Raw genomic sequence first — 5,553 nt, forward strand, 5'->3', positions numbered from 1 at the left:
TTGACAAATTGACGTGTTTTCATGAGATCACAAGATTGATTAACTCGTGACCTCGAGGTAACGCCAATTGCAAGCGCAGCCATTCTTGGCTTCCGTACCCAGGTGAGCAGTGACTTGGTGTGATGTTTCTAGTATACCAAGACCATACATTTCTTCCTGTTGAATGTTATAATGTGTTGATCTTGTGATTGACTGTTTTATGCTTTCCAATATCAATTATTAACTTGCTGTATTATTAATTATTGTTAAATGTGGAAGTGATTGAAATACCTGAAGAATAAAAACAAAAAATAAAAATGCAAACAAGAAAAAGTCAATTTTGTCTTGTTTGAATGCACCACTACAGCGTAAAGATAACACTTGACTATATTACATCTATACTTCAGTCAGTTTAAGATACACATACAGTTTTTTTTCCTCATTGCTAAAATTGAAAACACTTTATTTTACAGTAACTGTCTTAATGATTTCTTATTAAAATTGGGTGCTAATTATAAAAAATACTTATTTATTATGTCTTTCAAAAAAGTGATCATTTTAAATCCAAGTAAATATTCATTGATTTGTCATTTATTATTAAAAAAAAAAAACGTTCTCCATACTAATTGTATGCTTTGCTTTAAAATGTTTTTGTTGTAACAAATTAATATATTTCAAAGAAATTACTGGAAACTAAAGTCTAGTAAAGTCTAGTAAAGTCTTTGAGAAAATAGCCAACTGCTATTAGTGTTATTGTTTGATACCACTGATTGGTAATGACCCTTTGTGGTAATGCAACAGTTATTAAAATGTAATCATAAATATGTTCTGATGCTCTGATAAAGTTGATGCAAGGTGCATTTATAGTCCAAAAGTGGGAGCCCAGAGGTGCAAGAAAGAGGACGGAAAGAAAATTAATGTAAAGCAAATTGAGAGGACGACAGTGATGCCATTTTAAACTAAAATCAATATAACAAATCATATTGGTCAGACAAAACAAGACATTTATGTATGTCACCTTCATCTCAGTGGTAGGCATTTTTCACCACTTTTTTAAACTAAATATATCTCAAAATATATGTATATCAGGTGGGAGGAATCACTTGTGTTATTCCATAATTGACATATTGAATGTACAGATGTTCCAGAAACTCACTATAGAATCATTATGACGCTAATAGAATCATTCATCACAGTTGAACACCCAGAGTTCCAGATAGTTCATATCAGTCTCTTTGCACCATTCAGATGTTATATAACTGTAAGCTTTGATTTAGGAAAACATTCATCCATTTATTAGCCATTTATTGACAACATTAAACAAGGATTTCGACTACTTCTTAGTCAGGAATTAATTTATTGCACCACAGAAATGGAAGGCAAGTTACCAGCAGAGCTATTTCACACTTGACATATAAACTTGTTAAAACTTAATGTTCTGCCATTAATGACATTTTTCTATTGTTTATAGCAACAACATGCACCATCTGTAGAACAGCGTGTGTGTCTGTGTCAATGTGTGTCACTGATTATTTGTCTCTCTGTCTTTCTACCATTTTCCAGTCATGTTGAGAAAAAGTCTTCGCCTGCAGGAAGCAGGATATTATACAGAGGAAGGAACTCCACTTATTTCCTACAGGGAGATCTTGTACAGGTAAGCTGCTGTAGTGTTTGTGTGCACATATTGTGTGTGTGTATGTGCATATGCTGGGCGGTTGCCACACTATAAACCTTCGCACGCATCAGTCTTTTCTAACTTCTGTTGTATCTTTTAGGATCTTTCGAAGAAAGAAAGGTTGTAGCCACCCCATTATGAACGCTATAAATTACTATGACTCATTGGACCAACATGACTCTGATGATGACTATGAAGATGCGGCTTACAGCCAGGAAAGCCCCAGAACCATCAGTGACAATAAAGACAAGCTTGACACTAGTGCTTTGACTATTGAGGTTGAAGCCACACAGAACTGGACACCTAATACACCTACCACTGGGAATCAGGCCACAAATACTTGTACCACCAGGACTCAGGCTACTCAGATGTTGACCACTGAAACACAGGCCACTTTAACAGCTCCTGGGACCCAGACCAAGAGAAACAAGGGTAAGCACTGCCTCTCACCTGTAACCACAGTTGTGTATAAGAGTTTGAGCCAGATGTTTTGTCTGTTATCAAGCTTTAAACATTCTGTTTCTGTCTGCAGCCAGAACATCGTCCAGCTCATGTGTGAATTTCATCAGCGGTTTCCTCCTGCTGCTCCTTCTGGCTTTCGGTGGGTGACTTCAAACGTTGCTAAAATCATGTCTTAGTCCCTGGTCCAGGTTTTTGAGAGCTTCCTTCTTAATAAAAATCATATTTCTAACCTTTCTGCTTTGTGTCTTTCAGGATTCACACACATGCATATGCAAATGATAGAAATCCAGCAGGAAATGCAGTTACTGAGACAGCGGATGAACACATTTGCTCCTCTGGCAGACACAACACCAAATTTTGCCTTAGAATCACAAGGTTAGTCCTCTTCATCATCTATCTGTCTCATTATGATTCATACATGAGCATCACCGTGGAACTTGTTGAGGAGGTTGATTTCTACCTTTGGATGTGTGTCTTTGATTTGTGTGCTTGCAGGCGCTAGAGTTAAGCATTATTTATCTTCTGACTCATATTGGCCCCAAGAAGACGTTGGAATAATATGGGACAGAATATTCTACTGGTGGTATTCAGCCAAAGCACAGCGGCATGTGATCCAGGTATGAATTACACAGCCATATTCATAGATGTGGTTTTGTAATTACACTTTTGCAGCTTCTGGTGTTTCATATGAAATAACACAGGAGAAACAGTTGAACCGTGAAAACTAAAATATTGAATCTTCTCCCCTCAGGGATATTCTTCCTTAAAACCAGGAAAATGCTGGTCGTTTGCTGGCGAGCGAGGGCATTTATTCATCTCCCTGTCCCACCCTATCTCCATCACTAATGTGACGCTCGGCCACATAACAAAAAGCCAGTGCCCTCACGGCTACATCGCAAGTGCACCGAGGGAATTTTCTATCTATGTGAGTCAGACATTTGGTGTCATGATCCTAGATAGGTCATTTACACAGTGCACAACAAAAGGTTCAACTGATCTCTGTCTCTGGTTTCTACTCTAGGGAATGAGGAATACGGACGAGGAAGGCACCCATTTAGGGAAACAAGTTTATGATCAGGACGGTGAAGCATTTCAGACCTTCGCACTGCCTGTGAGTATCAGTGATACAGCATAACTCTCCTGAATGAACATTAATTCAATAACACTGTGACGGTTACCAGATCATTGCAGTACATATGTCCTTGTATAGGAGCTTTAACTGTTTAGTGATCTTCTGAGGATAAAACCTTTTCCTGCCACATTAATTGCTGCAAACTGCGGTGGTTAAACTAACTGTGTTATAGCTAGAGGTGGAGTCGCTACTAAAACTAGATGCAAACACCATGAGGTCCACACAGGTGCATCAACCTGTCATCTCTACCTCTGATGTCTGTCTGACTCTCTTTATTCATTTCTCTCTCTATCCAGAATCCAGACATAGGTGTCTTCAGCCACGTGAAGCTACAGATAGAGAACAACTGGGGAAACATAGACCACACGTGCGTCTACAGCTTCAGGGTTCATGGTAAACTCCGGACCTAGCAGCATATCCAATAATAAATACTCTCATTACAATACCATCGTTCATCGTCAACTTAAAGATCTTTAATAATGTTCAGTATATTCAGTTACTCTGCAGTGTTTTCATGTTCAGTCAACCTGCTCAAACAGGTCTCACAACACTGACTTTTGGCATGTTTTTTCTACATAATAATTCCTACAATCTGATTTCTGATCAAAGGATTTTGTACATCGTTTTACCTGCTTTGACGAAATCCTTGAAGTTTAACATTTACTACTGTACATTCTTGAAAAAATAGCAATAAGCAAAAACGCATTTCTTGCACAAAATAACTTGTACTTGGTCTTTGATATTGGACTCTAGATCCACCCAGAGCCTTAATGCAAAACACTGTAATAACAGTGCAGTTCAAACATGCTTAGGATTCTCAGGAGAGGGTTAGGGAAAGTTGTATATATACTACAACTGAATAAAACAATAAGATGAAACATGGAAATGTCTCCTCATAAAAACAATGCAGTTTTATCCAAGGCACTTTGGGTGCAGGAGACACATGTTATGAATTGTGCCAAACGCAGTCAGTAGAGCAGGACAATATCAGGAGAGGAACACTGCATGTCTGAAAGGAACAACAGTGATTGAGAAAAGCAGGAGGAAGGTAACACACGACGACAGTCCAAGTCCATGTCCAAAGCCGTTAGAACACATAACACATTGAGTCCACCATCAGTGCGATGGAGTGAGCAATAAAGGGCACGATCCAAGATGGCGAACACGGAAAACTGCATTCTCCTGCTCTATGACATCCTTCTGGACTGCTTTAAAGGTTTAGGTTCAAACTAAATGGCAGCCACACTGGGACAGCTTCGATCATCTTCTACAACTTCCTTGGCTGTGAGATAAACGCTCAACATAATAAAATATCACTGTGTGTAACAAAAGTGTCAGTCCACATAAACCTGAGCCACCTCAGGCTTCTGAAGTACCATGTTGTACCTACTTTACAACAGTTATATAGGCCTATGTTCCTGACAGTACTCTTTTCCCTGAGCCTCTGTTTGTTGTTCACATCTTGTTCCCTTGTACCATCAATACGTCAAAATATTTTAATATTTTCAGTCCTTCTGGGATGAAGTTGCTACACGTCAGATAAGTAACAAATATTTTTATTCAAATGTGTTCAAACAGGTTTTGATACATAAGATCCAGCACAGCTTATCTAAAAAAAAGCTAACCACATATTTGACAAACTAAAGGGGCTTCTTTTCACTCTGTATCTCCCTTGGATTTCCATTTGGATTCATATCTTTGATCTGGTTGACAGAGACTAAAAAAAAGTATGTTGCTGAAATTGAAATAACATCATATTTGTCAGGTTCTGCTTCAAGGACGATAAATAAGTAAAAATTAACCACCTAACTAAAATAAATATAATTTAACTAAATTATTATATGATAATTTAAGGTATTCCAATATTTTAAAATGAGTTAAGGACTTATGAGTGTAATTATTGCAAAACGTTCTACATTAAAGAATATATTTTTTTTTACTTACTTAAAGTAATAGACCAAAACCACAGTGAATGAAGACAAGTCTTGTCTGTGTGTGAATCTTATTTCTCTGTGCCACAGAACTCCCTTGTTTTCCAACAACTATTTAAAACACATCAGTGAGTCACAGCGTTTCACTGCCAGACATGTAACACACACACAGAAGTTTATTTTGAGTCAATCCCACATACACTACTCACTAAATGTGTATAAATCTGACACTGAAAATAGTCCCCACAAATGCTCTATTCACTGTTGTTGTTTTTTTCAAAATACAACTATACAAATGTATATATTTGCCACTCATTATTAAAAATGTATTCTTCAGTAGGAAGCAGTGGGTTTGGGTTTGAGGACACAGCAGA

The sequence above is a fragment of the Morone saxatilis genome, unplaced genomic scaffold (assembly GCF_004916995.1).
Source record: "Morone saxatilis isolate NCDOM2014 unplaced genomic scaffold, NCSU_SB_2.0 Contig1, whole genome shotgun sequence".
Lineage (NCBI taxonomy): Eukaryota > Metazoa > Chordata > Actinopteri > Moronidae > Morone > Morone saxatilis.